This window comes from Rhagoletis zephyria, unplaced genomic scaffold, assembly GCF_001687245.7.
Source record: "Rhagoletis zephyria isolate East Lansing unplaced genomic scaffold, Rhagoletis_zephyria_1.1 Rzeph_scaffold_00050, whole genome shotgun sequence".
NCBI lineage: Eukaryota > Metazoa > Arthropoda > Insecta > Diptera > Tephritidae > Rhagoletis > Rhagoletis zephyria.
In genome coordinates this window covers 445,424-469,043 of record NW_016157134.1, presented here as the reverse complement: position 1 = coordinate 469,043, position 23,620 = coordinate 445,424, and the positions used below count along the sequence as shown (strand labels likewise).

Sequence of the window (23,620 nt, the reverse complement as noted above, 5' to 3'; positions counted from 1 at the left end):
CGTCGACAACACGAAGAACACATATGCTTCTTCTTCTTCTTTTTTGGCGCTGTAACCGCCTAAGCGATTTTGGCCGAGTTCAGCAAAGCACGCCAGTCGTTTCTCCTCTGTGCCAACTGACGCCAATTGTTTGCCTTGCCCCGTCCAACGCATTTCTTGGATGGCGGTGATGTCAGCTTTTGTCCTTACGAGGACATCAACCAGCCGGGCAGAGGCACCTTCCCCATTAAGGGTCCGGACATTCCAGGTGCATGCCCTCAAATCGTAGTCCTTTAAACATTTGCCGTGGTCGTCATCATAAGGGGGGGTCTCATCCGAGGCTTTGCCTTGCTTCTTCACTGGAAGTGGTTTTTACGTGGCGGGTCCCAAGCCCAGCGCACAACCCATTGCTGGGACGGGGGTGGTTTTGCAACCAAATACACGTTTATATAGCGAGCCGCTTGCTCCAAGCAGACACCCGCTTGCAGCCGCACCTACCGGTGGACAGACGCTGCAGACTTCAGTGAGCCCTTAAACCGAATAAGTCAGAGTGGCCCCACCGAAGCTCCCTCTCTTTCTGCCGTGACCCAAGGCTCCACTCGGATTGGTTACCCCATCTCGCACATGGGTTGCTCACGTTGCCCAGAGTGCGCGAACCAGGGCGCAAGAGTCGGGATTGAGTATAGCCATGCAACTGTAACTGCATACCCAGCGCAATGACTATACCTCATTGCACTCCATATAATATAAATAAGAATACTGAAAATGTTATATTACCTTCAATGTCTGCAAATTATAGTAAAATTCTTGTCAATATTATTGTGAGTTTCTAGTGATATTATGTGTGTATATAATTAGTGTTAAGTATACATGTACATATGTAACTATTGTTGAGTATATATGTATGTATGTATGCAACTATTATTATGTTTTGGTTAATCATGGTTTTCGTTCTTCATGTTTATTGTTTATCGTTTAAATAAAACAGACTCCCTGAAGATGACACGAGAGTGTCGAAACGCGTAGGAGGGGCAAGGGAAAAATATAAGCACTTCGCCTTTTACTCCATCGGCCGAAGCAGCTCCAACCCAGCAAACAATATTAATTTTGGTTGCTTATATTCAGCACAATTTCGACCCAAGTTGCCGCATTAAGAAAAATTGTGTTTGATCACACTACCGGTACATAAAATGCGAGGAAATCGGCCCATTGCGCTGATAATGGGATCTTAGCTTAAGTCCTAGACAGGTATTTAGATACGGGCACGTGCTACTCCCTCTCTTGGAATGATGCGGGTAGGTTCAACCTCCGCTGCATTACGCTAACCTTAATGGTATTTGGTGGGACGGAGCTAAATAAATATATGCAAAAAACATTTCGTTAAAAAATTAATGATTTTCGACGAGTTATAGAACATTTTTTCTTCATATCACTTTCAGTAGCTTTAGTAACATCATGCTGCTTATTTTTTTCGAAAAATTCGAAACTTGTCTCTGAAAAAAAGTTGTACTCTAGTGTGCTGTATAAAATGAGGCTACGATATATTCAATATTGACATGAGGTGACAGGTTACTTTCTGTTCTTCAAAAGTGTCATTTAAGTCAGTTGCCATTGTTGGAACTAAAACGGCCTTGGCGATTTGCTCCACTTATGTAGCTTGAACTTTGGAAAAAAGTCTGAATAGGTACGGCTGAGTCTGATAGTGTAGAGTCATTTACTACTTCTAATGCATATGGTAATAAAGCATCATATCTTGTCGAACTTTGTGTTTCCACCCATATATTTAATAAAGTCTGCACCAAGTTCGTCCTTCGATTTTTATAATGGATTAACCCATTTTGAGTCAAATGTAATTTTAAAGTTTAATAACGCTGAATACCTATTCAGAATTAACCTTGCTTTCACAACAACAAACATATTTTATGAGATGAAGAAATACTCACTTATCAGAAGTTATGGAGAATAAACTACATCGACTATCAAAACACTTATCAAGTGGTTTGTTAATATTTGGTCACTAATCTCAAAGCTGCCTCAGAAAAATTCGTAAATAAGAATTGAAATGCATAAAAAACAAATTTAATTCTATTTTTTATTTTTTATGTGTTCAATATCGTTATTTCGTGGGTTATTTTTGTGTTGTACATGTAAAACTGATAGAGTTCTGGGCATATTTTTTTTTTATGAAATTTTGCCCACCTAGATTGTTGAAATATCGCACTGTGCAATCGATGGGTAAATCTCCGGAACCATGCGATTCAACTTTACAAAAACTAAAATTTTTTAAACTGAATGCACAAAAATAATTTATGCATCAAATTGTTTGAAGTTCATTGAGGAAACCATGATACAAAAAAGAAGGTAGTTCCATTGTCACTTTTTCGTCGCCATTTTAACAACCTGACAATTAAGTAGATTGTGACATTTCGTGCTACCATACCCAATATCTAAAACCCTCCGAATTGTGTTATTAATTTTTTCAACATCAGGGTAGGCATAGAAGTCCTTTTTATCCCAACATTTGAATAATTCCGTATTCATGCCAACACCTCCGATAACGAAGAAAGGCTGATCAACTTCACCGCGGCATGGAACATGGTAGTTAGTTGTACAATAATTTTGGGTTTATGTGTCCAAATGCTTAACCTAAAGCAATAAATTGTGACACACACGTGTGGTCAAACAATTACACGTTAGTTTACAATAAAGATTTCTAACTTTCAGATATAATTTTATGAATAAATTCGGTTTGAAATATGTACCTTTTTTTAAAAAATACTGAGGTCAGCGTAGCCGGAGTTGGACTTACATTTTCTCCGTCAAAATTCAAATTTTACAAAATTTTTTGATGGGTCCGTCTCCGCTTGCCACCCCAAAACCATTGAACAAATGAGCGAACATTTCCCCTTTTGTTTTTGAAAGAGAAGAGGTGCAATGCTCAATAAGTTGATAATTGTGTTTCTAGTTGTCATACTAACAATAAATCATCAATTTTGTTTCACACCCCCTCCAATATTGGACAGTAAAATATATTTGTTTTTACCCACAGAAACAACGATATTGTCGAAATATTCTAGAATTAGATAATACTCACTTCTCTGAAAGTCATGAGGCCCATGGGCCCAAAGTAGATTCCATTTTCAAGGTACTTGAAAGACATGGACAAGCCTATATCGAAATTGTAATTTCAGAAGATACCAGGGCTGCAAACCGGTTTTGAAACGATCCGTCGCTTTTTTCGGGCTTCGAACCGAACCACGAACCGAACCGTTTTTATTTTTACATGCCTAAACCGAACTGAAAAACACTCCAAGAAATGGTTCGGTACGGTTCAAAATGAAAATCCACTATAGCATTTTGCAAATTTTGTAATACACATCTTATGGTAAAACTGCAAACATTTTTTTGTTTGATGGCAACTTCGTGTGTTTTAATTTCGCCCATATAAAGAATGATTGAAATGTATTTTGGAACGAATTTCCGTCATCCCTTGTAAAATTTGGTTTGGAGACAAGCCGGTTTCGGCGTTGTGCCATCTTCAGTGTCATTTTTCGTTCTGCATAATTTTTGTTGGTTGCTCGTATTTATACTCCTTGTTAACTACCTCTTTCTTTTGTTAGGTACGTCTTCTTAGTTTTGCAGTGTTTGCGGTGCTCAATAGGTAGATGAATTGTTCTGGCTCGTTTTTGACGGCAGGTGGAAGTCCGTGATTTTTACCTTCTTTGTGTTTGAAGTTAGTGTATTCCCTTCCATGTCTGTCCTAATATTTTGTTGTTGTCATTTTTCTTCTCGTACAGTGGTTTTAGGGGTTACAGTACGTCCAATACAGTATTTATTTGCTCATTTATTATTTGTCCTTTGAAGATCTGTATCAGCCCTCCGTTAAGTAAGCAGGTATGCGTGTGTGCGTCTTACTCTGTTTGTTTACCGGCATGTAAAAATGAGTGAAGGTGCGAGTGAAATGAGCTGCGTTAGTTGGGGAAAGTAGGAGGCGCTAACAGAATCGCCCAGATACGATTCTGACCAAGAAACCGAGTCACATATCCAAAGGGGGATGACTTAGCTGGAGGCTTAGAAGGCCAGGCAAAATCAAAGTTAAGTTACCATCGGAAGCATAAAGTTGTAAAAGCGCGCGCCGCGGAAAACTTTCGAGTTAAATATATATGAAAAAACCAATAAATTTATATATGTATGTCGGCCGCTGTGGTGTAGTGGTAAGCAGTGCGCGCTCTCACTCATCAGCACCTGGGTTTAAGCCCTGGTCAAAGCAAAATCGCAAAAAGAAATAGAAAAAGGTTTTTTCATAACAGCGGTCGTCCCTAGGCAGGCAATGGCAAACCTCCGAGTGTATTTCTACCATGAAAAACAGCTTCTCATAAAAATACAATCGCCGTTCGGAGTCGGGGGAAAACTGTAGGTCCCTCCACTTTGTGTGACAACATCAAGGCGCACGCCACAAGTCGGAGGAGAAGCTCGGCCAAACACTTACATATGTGTAAGCGCCAATATATTATTATTATTATATAGATATTTACCGGTGATCGTGGCTTATAGCGGTATTAATAGCGGTTGAGGATTTTCTAGCCCAAACCAGCATCCCCGCCATCAGAAAGGTATGGAGCAAATGTTAAACTTTTATCATAATAATATACGTGAGCACATATGTACATAATCGCCAGCAAATGTAACACATGTACAAAGGGTTGCATGTATGCACACTGTGAGATTTTGACAAGAGCGACTTACGGGACTTTAGAATGGGTTGAGAGGTCATAAACTTCTAAGAAGAAAAAAGGGTGTATAAGTACGGTGACCATCCGTTCAGTTTTTTGCAGGACCGTACTGTTATTTAAACAAAACAGAAAATCCCCAAGATGTACTGATTATTTCCACGTGTCCTGCCTTTGTCCCGCATTTTCTTCGATATTTTAAAATTAACTTTTCCTAATGGAAATAAAAGCAGTGTCGATAACTAATTGATAACTACATATTGTACGGTTATGGAATGGATGATGAGAAATTGAAGACCAGCATCAAATATATCGATAACACTGTTCTACAAATTTTGTGGTGATCGCTTAAGAAAAAAAATTTTCCAAGCCAATTTTCCTTTCAAACAAGCGTTTTCGTAATTTTTTCGAAAAACGTGTTTTTGGTACATTTCGAACCTATTCGTCAATATCTCATGAAAAAATTATCCAATCAACATAAGCTACCTACAGTCCTCTTACAAAAATATATTACTTTGCCGATTTCGATGAAAATTATTAGTGTTACAAGCGACCAAAATCGAAAAATTGAAATTTCAATCATTTTCTTTTTACAGTAAATGAAAATCTGATGAGAAATGTAGATGTTACGGAACACAATCTGCACAAAAAATATATATTTTTGCAAAGAGCCCATCAATACCTTTCGAACTGTTGGTCGTTTCATGAGATATAGAAAGTACTAAAAATACGGTGTTCGAACAAATCTCGAAAACACTTCTTTGAAACCATGGGTATTTTTTTCGCGTTCAACGACCGAACGACCAGTTTGCCTAAAAAATTTGCTTTACAGAGGTTCATATTTCGTGTAAAGTAATATGGAATATGCCTTATTATAAGTTTGTAAATATTTATTACTAAAAGATTAATACCAATGAAGCAAATGTGATTTATGTTTAAAGTTTAAAATTGGATTAATAATTAAGAAATATAATCTCTTCGTTATTTGAATAGCGCATTCTTTTAATACTTAGTAGGTACAGTTTTCCTTTTGTTTGTTTAATATTAATTAACTTTTTATAAAAATATAGCATATTCTACGTCTACATCCCACTATTTTTTGACGGTGCTGAGCATTTTCTTCCATATAAAAATTTTGTCAAGCATACTTTGTATGGTAGAAAATCAAGAAAGGGTGCGCTAGTCACATGACAAGGAATGTATATATGTAGTATATTTTTGTTATTTTTATACTACGCAATTATATGTAGGTAAACATTTTGAAAAATTGGCCTGCATTTTCAAAATATATTTATGGTCACCGTATGTATAAGGCCTAGGTGGAAGGGACATTTTAAACCACGCGTATGAATGGTTAGTTGGTGAGGTGTTTAAAGGTTATTTTGAAAGAGACATAAATCGAGATAAGTCGTAGAGGTGAAATTCGGTGGCAGGTATTACTGGCGGGTAGCGGAGCTAACGTGAGGTTTCCGCGGCCAAAGGCCCACCTGCGATAGAACGTGAGGATACAGGCACACTTATCGACGTAACGCCATAGGCGTACATGTACATATATGAGGTATATAAGGCTGGAAGTTGAACCAGAACAAAAACTTGGTGCGCAAAGGACAGATATATATCCGCGCTGAGCGACAGGCCCAGAGCGCATCGAAACCGCGTTGGAAGGCAGTTGGGAGAAGATAGGCGAAATCAACGAGAACCGACTCGCTAGGAAAGACAATTCAACGAGTTACTCACCTGGAAGTGTTGTCAGCTGAACCAATTGGGCCTGGTCTGATTGGAGCTCCACGTGGCTGAGGCAAAACAAAGGCCTACCAGGACATTCCTGGACTTTATGGTGTGCGACCAGGTGCATCGACGGGCGACGAAGGCAGCAAAGAGGACCAAATTCCGATACATTTTTTTTATATACCGTTTTCAACCTTTCCGCACTATTATAATTTCTTTTGTGGTTTTGTTTTTATTTTTAGTTATCTTTATCTTTTTTAAATTTGAGGAATTAGTGTTATTTGATTTTTTGTGAGAACTTTGAACTTGATTGAATTTAAACACTTCCAATTCAAACCTTTTTTTATCTATTTTTTTTTTTGTTCATAAGAATTGATATCGTTAGGCTACTCTTAAACTCTTTCTAAGACACTCGTTTAATAGTATAACTTAACATAACACTAACAACTTGATATCGTATTAATTTGAATTCAGATCACTTTCTTTAGTTAAGTAAAGATTTTTTTTACACTTCTACACACGCGTAGTATTTAGCCGTAGCGAAGTTAAATCGGAACTAATTCGCGGTCGATCCATTGAAATCAAGTGGAAGTAGGAAGTGTCCGTCACTTCCACTCTATGTATGTATATATGTATGCCCATTGTTGTATATCCATAGTTTTCAGCTCCTTCGTTCGTCGCCAGTGCTGGTACCAACATCGGTGTAATGGAAAGGTGAGTGAATGCAAATATACATATACATATATAACATACATTAGTACATGTAAGAGCAGGATAGCTCTCTAGGTCCATATTTATATGGGGTTTTGTTTTGCTAAGCAGATTCTCGGTTTAAAAACATCGCTAGGGTGAAGTATAATGCAGATGTATCTTGTGTGGTATGAGATATCGTATTAGGGTGAACTGTTACACACAAACAGAATATACATATATATATATGTATATATACAGTAGTAGTATTAATAATAGTGATAAGGATAGTAACACTACGTAGGGGCAAGTAGACTTGTTTTGGATATTGAGTTAATGAATTCTGTTGTAGGTTAAGTACTAGAATAAAGTATACCTGTTTGATCATTTAATAAAGGAATAAGGAGGAAAACAATAGGCTAGGTTTATAGTATTTATGTATTTATTTGTCGGGTGAGAGATGTCAGATAGCAATATGAGGCAGTATTTGTTATTGCGGTTGGTGTAGGTGTTGCCCTCGGGCAACGTGGCTAGGGAGGTGTTCATTACCGCGACTAGTACAAATCGATGACGACGCTGACGTGACTATTTGACTGACGGACCAAGTCAGGATAGGGGACTCCACTCTCGCGCACGGAGCCACAGTGGGGTCCAAGGCTGTTTTGGTTATATAAGCAGATGGGGTGGGAGGGCTCCCCCTGACCGGACTGTTTTCTACCGCTTAGCATTATATCTCTTCTTCTCTTCATGTCCATGGTTTTCAGGCATGAAAGTTTTGTTGATGGCTGAAGGTTGGGAGTGGTGGCAAGAACCGACGAGCTCAAGCCGGGCTACCAGCATGCCTGCCCCGCCACGACTTCCACCTCGAACAAGCAGGCATAACAGATCTTCTGTTTATATATTTCCATGTTTTCTAATATATTCAATCTTTGTCCTTTATGTTGTACACGGAGAGGTTCTGTTGTTTGTCCAATCTTCATTGGTGCGCATTTATTTTTGATCATGTGATTCGCTAAGTTCGATTCTATTGCAGTCTCTGGTTTTAGTTTTTTCTTATTATATTCCCTTATGTGTTCTCGATACCTTGTTCTTATATTTCGCCCTGTTTGTCCTATGTAGCTGTGTCGGCACTCGCAGGTTAACTTGTAAACACCCTGTTTATATAGCGGGTCTTCCTCGCTTATTTTCTCTTTCAATATACTTCCCACGGTGTTCCTCGTTTTAAATGATGTCTGAATGTCGTACTTATGAAAGAATTTGGAAAGTTTATAAGATGTCTTTCCTGTGTAAGTTAGAACTGCCCAAGTTTTTTTATTGCCTTCCTCTTTGCTATTCTGGTGTTGTTTGTTGAGATAGTCTAGTATCTGTTTCTCTTTGTTTCCCTCTATTAGACATGTTACATCATCGACATATCTCGCGTAGAATTTTACTCCTAGGTTGGTCGATAGGTTTTCCATGTATTTCTGCTCTAGTGTTTTCATGAATACTTCCATGAGTATTGCTGACGTCGGACTGCCCATTCCTAACCCGTTCATCTGTTTATATATATTATTATTAAACCGGAAGTAGTTTTGTTTTAATGTAACCTTCAACGCGTTTATTATTTCTGTAGCAGCTTCTCTTTTCATTTTTCCCATCAGTATTTCTTGTACGGTCTTTATGGTTTCTATTGTTGGTATCGATGGGTAAAGGTCCTTGATGTCGAATGATACGAATTTAGTGTTTTTGTTGATCTACAACGGTTTCATCTTCTCGATTAGTTCCGTTGTATTTGTAATAGTATATTTATTGCGTAGATCCAGGTTATCCTTCAGCTGTGTCTTTAGGTGCTTCAGAGTCTGTATCGGGGACTCAGTATATCCAGTAAAAAAACTGTGGTGAAGTCCTTTATGGGGATAAAGTTTCCAGAGGTGAAATTTTGGTAGCACACAATTTCTTACACGCATGGTTGCTTTTCAGCACTCATGAAAGAAACTTAAGAAATATTTGAAAAAAAAAGTTCATATAGTACATTAATTTTTGAAAGAAATACCATATAATGTATGTACTCTGGTTAACAATATCAAAAAATGTATTAGAACCACCGTTGAATGTTATATTTGATACAAATTAATATTGCTGCCCCGAACGCTCTGCGCCTTGCCACTGAATAATAGATTTACTTAAAATTACATCCCTTGTCCTTGTTCTTTCTGTATCGCATCGTGGTGAATTCACATTTCTCAGAAATTTGACAACAAAACAAAACAAAGCGAGTATTTTATTTGCTAATTTTTGCGATTTCTATTGTTTAATGTAAATTTATGTTTGTTTAGGATATGTCGAGCCAACAAAGAAGGCGCAGTTGGAAAATTGAGTAATTAGTAATGAAGTAGCAGGCATATTTGGAAAAAATTATGCCGATAAGCAGGATGGAATTTGGTTGCAGCAGATCTATGTATAAAAAGTATTTACTTAAATTGTTTATAGAAATGTTTTAAATTGAGTGGCTCATTTACGATGTGCTCCAAACATTTGGCTAACTTTTTTTCGCCTTTTCAACGTGCTAAGTAGCAGGTTAAGAGGACTGCCATCACGGCCGGTAAGAAACCGCAAGCAAAGGGCAGACAACCTTCCAGGAAGCTGCCTCCTGTCCCCGAGTCGAAGCTGCAGTTCAGCAAGAGCAGGTCAGCAAATTGCTACCCTGATCAAACGTAAACTAAAGCGCTCTGCTGTGATTGCACTCCGTAAACGTGAAAACTTGGTGCATGCTGAGAAATATCAAACAAGAAAACTCCGTGATGGACGCCGTGAGATGGAGTAGCGCTGTATGGAAAAGAAATGCGGCCAATTCGACGGGCCTGAAAAATCCAAATTGGCTTTTGTGATCCGCATCCGCGGTATCAACAAAGTTGCACAAAAAGTGCGTAGTTTTACAGTTCTGTCTTCGCCACATTAAAACGGTGTGTTCATCAAATTGAGCAAGGCAACCATTAATATGCTACGTATGCCGAACCCCCTATATGGGGTTATCCAAATCTTAAATCAGTTTGTGAATTGATGTACAAACGTGGAATGGTCAAGCGTGTCCCAATCTCTGCTTTGTGATCGAACGCAAATTTCGCGAAGCGCACGAAATTCAATGCGTTGATTCACTTCACTTCAAGAAAGCCCCCACCTTTCTGTTGCTATTCCAGCTCAACACATCAACCCGAGGCGGGCGCAAGAAGGCTAATCACTACGTTGAGGTTGGTGATTTCGGTAGCCGTGAGGATAAGATCAACAAATTGCTGCACAAGATGGCTTAAAGAAATTGTTGTTTTGTATTTAAGTAGACAATATAATTTGGCACATCTTCAAAAGACGCCCAAGCAAAAAAAAAAAAAGAAAATTAAAAAATTCCTGAAGTTGCCTTTTCACGGGTCGATTTCTGTCGACTGGAAAATTTACTTAAGATATCGACTAGCCAAAACGCTTACATTTTACGGTTGAATTGCAATTTACACGGGTAGATTTTGGTTAAACGACAAAAATCGACCGTGTAAAGGCAGCTTAAATAACGTTCAAATTAATCACCCCCTTTGAGATGGAAAATACCAATAACCATTTCATAATTTCGAAAATTATTCCATTTATATTTGTTCTTGCATTTTCCACACCACTTGTGAGGTATGCTTTTACGCGCGTTACCGATTTTTTTTTAATGTGCTCGGTTGCCCAGGAGGCCTATTTTCACCTTTACAACTTAACTTAAACAGAATTAAAACTAAAGCATGCAATATATAAAGAAAATTAAAAGTTGTCTTACATCTAGTAAACTTAAAAAATTGCACATTAAATTCATTTTTCATTATAAAATAAAATTAAATATCACAATTCCGTTGAAGTGTATACATATGTACATATTTACAAAATGTGGTCTGTTTGCACCCACAGTAAGTTCCCATGAAGCCTAGCCTAAATTCAGAACTGAAAAAAAACGAGCAAATGGGGTCGGAAACTACTAGCCCTAAAAGCATAATGTGGAAAATGTTTGAAGAGCTGCGAAATTGTATTGCAATAATAAAAATAACAGTGCATAAATTGGAAAAATGGCTTTTGTTTTGCTTTATAATTTTTGGGAATATTGGTTCAGATGGAATTTTTTTATTTGTTTGGTTTTTCAGCTCGATAATGATGCACCCAGGGTTGCATTTACTGTCTATGAAAATATTTCATTAAGCGTTCCAAAATTAGCTCCGAGCAACTATAAGTTGGTTACGCTTAAATGAAATAGTTTTTTATTAAATATTTATTCCCGGTATTTAGTAAAAATCATTCATCTCAATACTAATGTATTAAATGAAAGTAAATAAAAATCTACGAATACATTTCATGAATATTTTGTCATAGGGCCATTATTAAATACAGACATAACTTTGTCGGGCGTTGGTGCTGACGTATATACAATTAATGCGTTAGAGAGAGATAAATATACAAGCTCAAGCGCTCATTTACCTCATTTTGTGTACCTGTTACTCGTCTGGCATATACTCCAACTGCGAAAATAATGACAATTATAATCTATTTAGATGCATATTTTAGGTAAATATTATATCGTCGCCTGGATAAAAGATTGTCACAAGTTACTTTCGGTAACTCACAATTGAAGTTTGGAATGCAATTTCTCAGGAACTAGACTACAGATTTTCTCCAAAGTGTCGGAGAATGCTATGTACTAGTTCATGAAATTCTTAAATTGTTTTATTTTTTTAGTTTAGTGTCAACCATTTATGAGTTTAATAAAATTTTGTCGAATACGATATTTGTCAAAAAATTTGCAGTCAGTTTCAATGATATACGCCAAAATGTGATAACAATTTTTATAAATTAACGATACTTTTTACTAATCAGCCTAATCGTGAGTTTCGCCCGAACCAAATTTCGCCAACAGTTTTTTCATCCACCTGTAGTGAATACACGCAAATGAAAAGTAAAATAAAATTATAGTTTAAAAAACTAACACCTCCCTATTATAATTGCCTTTCGTACTGTCATCAGGTCTGTAACTTGAGAATAGAAATCGCTGCATCTTTTAGGCGCATCAATATTACATAGTTACATCCCGAGCTAATAAAAGGAAGGTAAAAAGTGACCCGGTTCTAGAAAATGAAACTCATGATAAAGCTGAATATGTCGGAAACTAAAGAAGAACAGATAACTCTATTTGAAAGATTTTGATTAGTTTAGTACGACAGCCATACTAACGCAATTTGTACCAAATAACCGAAAACATTTTAGTCAATTACTCGGAAACTAAAGAAGATATCCAAAAACCACAGATTGTCAAAATGACGCTTCCGGCAATTTTCCATCCAAGCGACGATATTTGAATGTTACTCTCATATTTTCGAGCCTGTATGTAAATTTTCGGGAGAAAGGTTAAAAAGTATATTCATCTGCTGAAAAGATATTTTCGCAGATTCACAATTTATTTAAAATAAATCTATCAGCCCTATCTCCAATTCCATGTGAATAAATCTCTCCAGTGCTTAAATAATTTTCACCACATTAAATAGCTGCACAACACCCTAATTGCCGAAAAAGCGTTGCTTGCAACACTAGTCCTTTATGGGGACCAAACTTGGTGAAAAAAAAGCTAAGTTTGTTTACTGTGGTGTAACGGTGTAATCATTATAACTTTTTGACAGAAGGCAACCCTATTCAAAAATAAAAACCTTGGTGCAGTTCTAAAGGCCAGGTACTTTCATTTAAAACCTCATTTTCGAAAATCACGCGAAGGATGTCAATATTATAATTTTGTAGATAGGCGGCAACTCTGTTCAAAAAATAAATCTTTACTGTACGTCTTCAGGCCCAGCCCTTTCATTTGACACTTATTTTTTTTAAATGAAACGAACCGTGCAGATTTTATAATTTTTAAAAAGGTGGCAATCCTATTCAAAAAAATAAAGCCTTACCACACATCTTGAGGCCAAGCCCATTTATTTGACACCTCATTTTTGAAAATCGGGAGAACGGTGTAAATATCATAATTTTAAACGCAGGTGGCAACCCTATTAAAAAATATATCCTTACTGCACATCTAGAGGCCAAGCCTTTTCATTTGACCCCTCATTTTGGTTGTGTCGTTTAGTGTTAAAACAGAAAACTACTTGGCGCTGTCAAAACTTTGGTTATGTAAGAGTTAAAAAAACTAGTAACTCGCGAATTTTCTGCTTTCTGATATTAAAAAATTATACAACAGGCATGCAAATCTTTAAGCGCTGTTATACATTTTTTCTGAAATTTATTGGTGTTTCTTGCTGTATTCTTAAATTTTAGTCTTTAACAAAAACCATATAAATACAAGTTTCAAACTTTGTGCAATATTTGAAAAAACAACCAGCAGACTTTCGCAAAAATTTCGATGTTAATTAGGTTTCTTAGAAAGATATAGAGTAATCAGTTTTGTAGCCCATTCGATTTTGGTAAAATAAAGCTCAAGTTTGAAGTACCTAGGGCTTTTCTTTGATTTTTGGCAATTTTTTTGTTGACGATGCATCAGTTAAGTATTAAGTTAAGTAACGGGATGCCAGTCATTTTCTTCCAGACGAAGTATGTTCGATGATTTTTTTATATGGAGAATATGAGCATCACCTTCAAAAACAAAAAAAAGCCAAAACTCATCAAAAAGCCCTCGGTACTTTAAACTTGCAGTTTATTTTATTTAAGTTGTATGTGCTAGAAAACTGCATAATCAATATCTTTCTAAGAAATCTATTTAAAGACATCGAAATTTTTGCGAAAGTTTGTTGAGTTTTTTTTTCCATATACTGCGCAAAGTTTGAAACCTGGATTTACACAATTTCGTTGATAACGGACAAACTACATTTTTATGAAAAAAGTGGTTAAGATTAAATAATAATAAAATAAATAGTCAAAACTTGTCAATATGTGGGTGTCGCATAGTTATGATACTGGCTATTTTTATTATTCTATTAAATTATTTTAAAATGTACTAAAAAATTTCGCCTGTCATATTAGATCCGCCACTTTTAATTTTTGGTAAATGACTTTAGATTCGTAATCAGCGACTCAGAAACCACCCAGATACCTAGTTTCATAGAAATTGCCGATTTTTTTTAATTTTCTTCCGCCATATCGGATCCGCCATTTTGAATTTTTGATAAGTGACTGCAGATTCGTAATCAGCCACCCAAAAATCTCCTAGATAAGAAGTGGTGTAAAAATCCGTCAAAGAGTATTTGTTTAAATAAAGCATCGTTCACTCAAAATCGGTACGCACGAAATGGGTTATATTTTTTTAATAGGATTTCAGAAAATAATATTTAATATGTTAGAATAAAGAGAAAACATTCCGTTATAGATACATGTTAGCGAGAGTTTCATATTTTGCTTGGATAAATAAATAAATAACAATTTCTTTGATAATGATAAAAATTTTGTGTAGTCAACTTGCTCTTCTAAACTATCTTTAGTTTATGTTTTTCCACGGCTCGCACATCTCTACTAATTTTGTTTTAAATAAATACCAAGTATTTTTCGATTTGACTTAAATAGGTCATATTCGTAAATTGATGACTTCCAGAACTTTATTCACATCATTGGCTTCATACCGATTTAAGGTTACCTATGAATAATTAGTTTTCATAAAAACCCACCAACACTTTACAAAAGGTCCAAAGTAAAGGATACAATGAAATAACGCTTTGTGCAGGCGCTCCTTCCAGCATATTTCTGGTGTCATATGACCCATTGTGGAGTCTGATCTAATTTTTATGAGACTGCCTCAATTCTCTTGTCATTTCATAGCCTTTTGACAACTGTGTCAACTTCTATAGATTTAGTTGTAAGAGGATATCACCCTGTTTCTTTTTAGCTTAAAACTTTTAACGTGGGAGTTGACCGAAGTCCAGTTTTAAACATGTTTTATTAGTCATTATTATAAAATACCACATTTAGTGTGAACATTGGGGTAATGTAAACGGGTGCGGTTTTTGTTATAAAATGTATTTAATCTAACAGAATTTTATATATTATAACTCGACAAGGTTTACGTCTTGCCATAGCTTGCATTCGCTGAACTGTGGATAACCGTTTTGAAATTCTCTCGCACGATCTTCTTCTGATAAGCCGTTTTTTCCTAATTCAGGTAAAGAGCCTTATCCTTAAGCTGGTGCGAAACGATGTCTTTTAATGATTAGCTCACCACGTTAGGTTAAGCAAAAGGAATCTATTTATTGATTTTTGGAGGATAATTATAAGTTTTTGGTATATTTAATTTTCATTTTGAGTGAACGATACTTTAGTTTCGTCTAGCTAGATTTGCGATCCGAACCACTGTGCAACGTGTTGAGGCAACCTGATTTTCTTGTTCAATACACACGAGGCAACCATTACCTGGCCTGGCAACATGTCCTGGTTGCTTCTACGGTTGCCTCGTGTGTAGTCACCATTAGTACTTAGTTGGTAATCAGTCCTTGTAATGGACTGTATTCAAAAAATTGTTAATTTTTGTAAAAGTACGTTCCCAAATTAATCGAACCCAGCTGCCAGAGCAAGAGAGAATAAAAAACAAAGAATTGAAGCAAATGAAGGAAGAAACAATGAACTGTCAAATCGAATTTAGAATGTGCCGTGTAAACGTAGTAAGTTATAAAGTTATTCAGAAGCGAAGAACATAATGACAGTGTTCGTGGCACCTTAGTTTTACCGACTATCTTTTCTTACCGACTACCTTTTCTATGTTTATTGGTCAACACACTCAGCATAATCCTTATGTCTTTGGAAGAGAAAATAAAAAACAATAGGTATTTTTCTAAATAAATTTCATTCTTTACAAAGAAGCGAAGTAAATTATCATCCTAAGTTATTCAAAAATCGTAGCTTTAGTATTTCTGAAATTTAGCGTTATATGATAAGTCGTAATTTTAGTCGTAGTTGCAATTCGTAACATAAATTTTCACTTCAGTGCCGTTGACCATCGCCAACCCAACTGATGTTTCGTCGATATCCATAATCGACACATTTTTTTGTTTTTAATTCCCCCCGAAGTTTTGTTAATATAAGGTCCATTCTTTAGCAACCGAGCTACAAAAGAACACTCGCTTAAATGACGAAATACACGCAAAGCAACAACACACACTCGGCTATTTATCCGAGTTCAGGTCGGTTAAAACATATGCGACCTGAAGAGTAGTGTTGTTAAGTGAAAAAACTGCTGACAACAACTGTGAATTGTTAATGGGAAATTTTGTTTTCGTATATACATAATTTATATTTTAAATAAGTATATATATTACGCAAATACCTCGCATTATTACTAATTTCTATTGTTTTTTGTGTCTAAATCCCGTTGAACTAATCACATGTTTCTTGCCAGCTACCAGGAGGGTTGCTCAAGTAGCTAAAAGGAAATTTTACCCGAGTTGAGCGTTCTTTTGTCGCTCGCTTACACAAAAATTCAGCTATAATTTGCTCACAAAATGATTTTTTTACGCAAAAATTACATCTCTGCGGGCAATCAAAGTTGGAATAGCTTCGCATGGATCCAATTTCGAAGCCAAGTTTAGGTGCATAAAAGTAACGTAAGAAGCTACCTGTTACAGACCCAGTTGCAGTTTTACTATTGAATAGGTGTACTTTTAGAAAACATCCCCAAAACCCGGTTCATTTTGGAGCTGTCGGAGAGTGTAACCGATCTTATTTCTTTGTTTCGTTCTCAGTAGCGCAGAGATTAGTTTATTCAGTCTATGATTACTAGTGTTCGGAATCTCATGCACTAAAAAATCGAAAGTATGCGCATATAGTATGCACTCAAAATTCAAAAATATGCGCTATAAACAAGTAAAATATGCAATTAAAATCATTTTGCCAATATTTTATTGCCGGTACAAAAATAAATAACCAATGTATTTTAACAAGAAAACAATTCACTTAAAAAAAAAAACAATACAAATTTATGTATAAAATTAGTTAATAATTAAGTAGACGGTTACAATCTTATGTAAATAGAAATATTGACACTTTAATAGTGGGGAATGTTTGGTTGGTTTAATTTGATAGTTACCCTGGTGACAAGCAATTAGCAAGTTTGCCATTTGGATTCCACAACTCGTAAAACCAACAGCCATATGGCGGATTTAATGAATTTCAGTACGTCATATAGAGAGAGGGAGTTGCATTCTTAAAACATTCTGCTTGGCCTTCAAGTGATAAATTTGGGTAATTTTTGCGTGGGACACATTCAGTGCTGAGCTGCACCTTGCTAGTTCGTCAGCTCTCTCCTAAGTCCTTCCTTCATTAGTTGAGATCTAACAGAGGCCTCAATGGCCGCTTGGCTATCTAAGAAGATGTTCAAATGAATATTTGAAAAATATAAGGTAGGTTTTTTGTCAAGAGATTTCGCACGAAATTTAAATGGTTGTAAATCAAAAAAAGCAAAAATATACAAAAACCGTATGCTTTTATTGTAAAATATGCGCAATAAATATGCTAAAACAGGTATTTTTTGCAAAATATGCAAAACCATGCTTTTACTGCAAAATGTGCAAAAATATGCACTAACGATTGAATGCCATTTTAAAGGAAATTTCATGATTCGTAAAGCTAACTTAACCATTTCCATTTGACGATGACCAGTAAAAACATGCATTTGCATGAGATTGCGAGCCCTAATGATTACACTCCTACAGACTAAATAACGGATAAGACAATGGTAATTACAACTAAATACTATATATTTAGATACAAAAAATGAGAAAAATGAATCAATAGACGACTTGAATATATTTCTCGGCAAGGAAAAATTAATATTTAGACTCTTTGAGATCTTGTGAAATTCTGTAAGAGTGCAGAAAATCGGGTCGAGATGAGCGTAGAAATCTGTGTGGCACATTAAAGGATATCTTCTTCAGAAGGACAGGACAATCCAAAGAGGCATCAACTAGACAAGCATAAGCCACTGGTCAGTTATTATAGCTTTAAGAGTTTGTACGTTAATAAGCTTACAACGGGAATAATAAGATGGCATCGGATCATCAAAGTTAAGGGAATTTAAAGCAGAACGAACAAATTTTCTTTGCACTATTTCAATTCTGTTGTATACTACCACCGTCCGATGGGACCTAGGTTCGACTCCTATTCTAATAGCGGTCCCCTTCGGCAAGCAATGGATATAAATGACAATAAAAAAAAGCCGGCCGCTGTGGTTTTGTAGTTAGCAGTGCGCACTGCTGTGCTCGAATTCCGGCCAACATCAAAAAAAAAAATATTGTATAGTAATAGGCTCGTCTGATCTGAGTTTAAAGATGCGAATAAAACTAAGTTATTCCATTTTTCTAACCCAACGTTTCGCTAATACTTTGTAGCATCTTCAGGGGCAATTCGTTTATTTGATATACTATTGTTTTGAATATTTAAACAAATTTGAAATTAATAGCATGAACACATTTACATTTCTGTGACTAAAACGTTTTGTGTGACAAAATCAAGGCGCACGCCACAAATCGGAGGAGAAGCTCGGCGAAACACTAACATATGTGTAAGCGCCACTCTGTTATTATTATTATTAAAACAACATTGAAAACAAAAAAAAAACATTACTGAACACGTATACCCTTCAAATCAATACCATCCATACATTATGGTAGCTTTGTCAATACAGACGAGCCCATTACTATACAAATTAAATAAATCAAGAACTGAGCGGAATATACATTTTTTATAATAGCGGTCGCCCTCGGCAGGCAATGGTAAACATCCGGGAGTATACAGCCATGAAAAACAGCTTCTCGTAAAAATACAATCGCCGGTCGGAGTCGGCGTAAGACTGCAGGTCCCTCTCCACATCAGATCGAAGGAGAAGCTCGGAAAAACACTAACACTATGCCGTATGCACAAAAACGAATGGTGATTTCGTTTCTACCAAAAATTGTAATTGCAAAATGTGTTTGGAGTTACACTCAACCCTGTAAAAGGGCATGTTTCAGTGTTGCCGCGCCGTCTCAAGAAAATGTATCCCTGAACAAGCCAAAAATGTATCCAAATGTATCCAATTTTCTTTTTTTACATATACATCTCATAATTTGTAAGAAAACCAAACACTTTCACGAAAAAGACATAATTTAACCCATCCTAAGGACTTGGAATACATGTGCATAAAATCAAACATTTGTAATTTCAATTTATAAAGTAAATTTTTTGTGCATAAGTATTTTGCAAAGTAAATATAATAAATAGCAAGTACACTCTAAAAAGAGCATGTAAAACTATTACTGAAAAGTATCTATTTTTCAATAAGAATCTGTATAAATATACGTATAGGATGTTCAGTATTTGATTTTGAACTTGAGATCTTTAAAATATACACATAAATATACATATATAGAATGTTTAAAATTGCAAAAATTTTCAAACTACAAATAGATTTCCTACTAATAATAAACATTACTTTATTTTAAACATTTTATGTGTAAAAGTAAACAGGCAATGATTAATTTTATTACACGGCGTGCAAATTTGCACACATTAAAAGAGGAATCTGGTTACCTCTCTCAATATGCGCAAATAAAAAAAAAAATTTCAGTAAAATTCATAAAAGTTTCCTTAAATAAATCAAATTTAGTTTTTTAAACCACATTGAAATCTTCTTTCTTTTTAAATTAATAAATGAAAATATGTGATATGAAAGAGATTACTACAGAAAGAGTATAATTTATACTTTATATATATCGTCGTTTAAAGTACAAAACCGCGTATCGTCATTCTGCAAAACCGCGTAACTGACGTTTGCTGCCAAAAATTGGATTTGCTCACACAAGCTCTTGGCTCAATCTTTATCCATTCGTCCTGAAATATACTAGCCAGAAGTGCGATTGCTTTATAAAAACGAGAACCATTTTGAAATATAAGTGTTTTTACTCTCTAGAAAATAATTTATGCAACGTCACATACGAGGTTTTGAATTATCTTGATACGCGGTTTTGCATTTTGTTGATACGCGGTTTTGTACCTTAAACGACGATATGTTTATTAAGATTTTGCTTAAAGCATCCTTTTAAGCTAGTTAAAGCAATTGCGCTTATAACTATTTTGGTGAGATCTCTTCACATGATTCAATAATACAAGGTTAGATAATTATTGACAGCTGCGGTTTGACACTCCCTTACAAAAGGTTGCATTTACGAAGGACAGAGAAAGAGCAAGAATGCAATCCCTTGTTGCGAAAATGGTAGTAGAAAAGTACTCAGAGTAGGCAATTAATAGTGAAATTCCTTTCGTAAATTCTAATGTATTGAACGTAATATTGATATATCTACCGGAATTACGTAATTTATATGCTATTTAGCCGTATAAAAACTGCGAAATGACTCAAAATTAAAATAAGACTACTATGAGATTGATGTAAACATCCAATGCTTACGTTTTCGTCAGTTAAATATGCTTCATATGCATATACAAATAAACATATTGCACAAAAGCTTATACTTTTATTTCACACCAAAGCTACACTGTTTCCATGTAAATTTGCAATGAAGCAACACGGTGCCACTGCTAAGGGAGCGGTGCGAGAGAGACAACTGTCAGTTTATCGAACCTTGTATTATTGAATCATGATCTCTTCATATGTTCATTGCTTCGTTCACAAAAAATAAAATGCTTTAGTTTCACGCTTAAGTAGCGATTCTTTATACGTTTATAAAACGTAATGCTTTCTACCATCTTTAATGAAAATCGATTTTTGAACGAAAAAAACTTTATAGGAAATATAAAATTTTGGCCTATTTAAAAAAGTATCCACATTTATACTGACCGGAAAAAATAAGTATCCCGCAAAAATTCGTCTAAAAATGTATCCAATTGGATCTATTTAGATCCAAACGGCATCCCTGGCATGTTTTTGCCTTTGTCCTTGTCTAGCTCACGCATTTAATATTGTAGTTTAAGCAACCATCTGATTTTCAGGGTAACCATCTCCCCTGACAAAGCTTCAAACGGCAGACAATGTGCTTTTTTTGCCTTACAAGCGTGTGCCATTTTAAGAAACGAACACAAATTGCCTTTATGCTAAAATCGCACAAGAAAAGAGAAAAAGGCAATCAAAATGCGACCTTTTTTGGTAAAAACGAAAACATCATAAGCAAATGCTTTTTCTTAGAAGTGCGATTCATAAAACTTCGCACAGTGGCATTTTTGAGAAGGACCTATCGCAACTCCGAATTGCAAATGTAAAAGTTTTTACAATTATATTTCGAGGCAGCCTCAACTGATACACTTTTTCTTGAAGTATTCGAAGACTATAAAAAAAACATGTGTTTCGCGACTTTGGCTTTACAATGATTGTCAGCTCAAATACTATGGCAATTTTGTCGCAAGAAAGTTTCCATACAAAAGTTATCAGCTGTGTCGCAAGGTGGCAAATTTTGCAACAAATTTGCGACGTTTCATGAATCCCATTAAAATTTCCAACCTTTTACTCGATTTGTTCACATAAATTTAAGTGAAATGTATGAAGTTTTAAGAATAAGCAATTGCTTAGTTTGTATGTACGTTGTGTGTAAGCGCCAATCTTATTATTATTATTATAAAACAACTCGAATTAACTTTTTCGAAACCCAGATAGTGCTTTACTCTTGGATAGGTGTAGGCAAAGTATCCCCAGGCAACACATACAAAGTCTTCGCGTATTACGACACATTTCACTGTTTCCAATTATAACTTGGAAGCAGGGGTGCTGCGAATATTCGCATTCTCATTCGCAACCGCGGAGCTTCCGCATTAATTTTAACATTCGCATTCGCTTTCGCATTCGCAATAATTAATGCGGAGCTTTTGCGAATGCGAATGTTGTGCGAGAGTACCGATAAAACGTATATCTGGCAAACAAAATGACAAATTGTAGCCAATATTTGATAAAAATGTCTTTAAACACATTGTGGGTATTCATGGAAACGCGTAAATCCCTCGTAACCACGTATACCTCGCAAATAATTAGATTCTTCATACAAAATTAATTAAGTTCACGAGGTTTACATGGTTATGAGGCATTTGCGCGTTTTGATGAATCGCCCTATAATTTCGTAAGCTATATAAAAGCATAAACAGACGGCAGCGTTGATTCGGAATTATCTCGGGAATTAACTGCAGTTGATCCGGATTAAGTCCTAGAGTTAATTCACAAGCTTAACTCGGTCAAGGGACTTTTCGATGACAACACTGACCAAAACTCGAAGAGCGTAGAATACAGGGAAAATGCAAAATTAGCATAGACATATACCTTTTCATCGGTAATGCAGTAACTAATACTAATTCAAATAGGAATCCAATTTAAAACGAATAAGAACTTATTGCGGTGACTGCATTTCCGACGGCAGGGTGGATGTCTATGCTAGTTTTGCAGTTTCTTTGTGTTCTACGCTAACTGAGCAAATAAAGCAACCGATTCCTTCGTCCGCGGTAGCCGAGTGGTGACAGCTGCGTACTACATGCCTGTAGGTCTCAGGTACGATCCTCGGTTGGAGCGATTGCCAAAAAATATTTGTTTTTATTATTTCTTTTATTTTTCTAAATTTTATTTGATTTATATATTTAATTTTTTTTGTTTTATTTTCGTTTGTTTTATTTCATTTCACATTTTTTATGTTATTATTAGTTAATTTAAATTTTTAGAGTTGAATTTTACTAAAAAAGTCAAAAACAACTAACTAAAAACAACTTACAAAAATGTAGAAGTTATAATTGAATCATTAAAAAAGGTTAAATGAATATTCTACTGGCCGTGGGATTCGCACCTGCGACCTCGCGGCTCGTTAATCCGCGTTACTGCCGTCTGTCAAGGCACAATTTCGATAAGGTCAATTTCGGCGTTAATCCGGATCAACGTTGCCGTCTGTCTATACTTTAACCGAGCTATCAATGGGCAGTCATACAAGTTTCCACTTCAACTTGACCTTTGACGTACGTTAAAGAGGACATAGTCTTTTTAATAATATTTTTTTTTCTGTGCTTTAAATACCTGCATTGGTTTCTTTCTTATTATGATTTTTTTGGACCAATATTAAAAAGAAACTACTAGGAAAGAGGAAAGTGTGCTCTGTAATTCTTAACCAAATTTTCGTGATTTGTTGTTGATGTTACATATATTCGCTTCAATCATTTCAAATGGGGCTCTTTGGAGAATTTATTTCTAGCAAACATTTTAAAAACAGCAATTTTTTTTTTCATAGCGATAGACTTTGGATCCTTGGCTAAAAACCTTTGTCGTAACACTGTCCCCCTACCTCTCCCTTCTTGGATATTTAAAGTCAAAGAGTAAGCTCCTTCAATTTCCAGCAGAAATGATCAGTTTCTGGCTATAAAGAGAATAGATGCTCAAATAACTAAAAAAGCTATAGATAACAATTACGTAGCTATCTGAGACCCTCATCATCCGTAATTCCAATAATTCAAATACTTATAAAAAAACGGGGTGTTTTTTTAAATTACAATATTCTGATCCGATTCGGCTGAAA

At 35.6% G+C, this 23,620-nt stretch overlaps 1 protein-coding gene and 1 long non-coding RNA gene across 7 annotated transcripts in view; both read left to right on the top strand.

Annotated features, from left to right (window-relative positions):
* The window catches only part of Asator (tau-tubulin kinase asator), a 328,905-nt gene that overhangs the window by 244,428 nt on the left and 60,857 nt on the right, over positions 1-23,620 (top strand). The window lies entirely within an intron of this gene.
* On the top strand, positions 9,342-9,549 carry LOC108368390 (uncharacterized). Its single transcript, XR_001848360.1, has 2 exons — positions 9,342-9,382; positions 9,443-9,549. It is a non-coding gene; the product is annotated as an uncharacterized LOC108368390 (long non-coding RNA).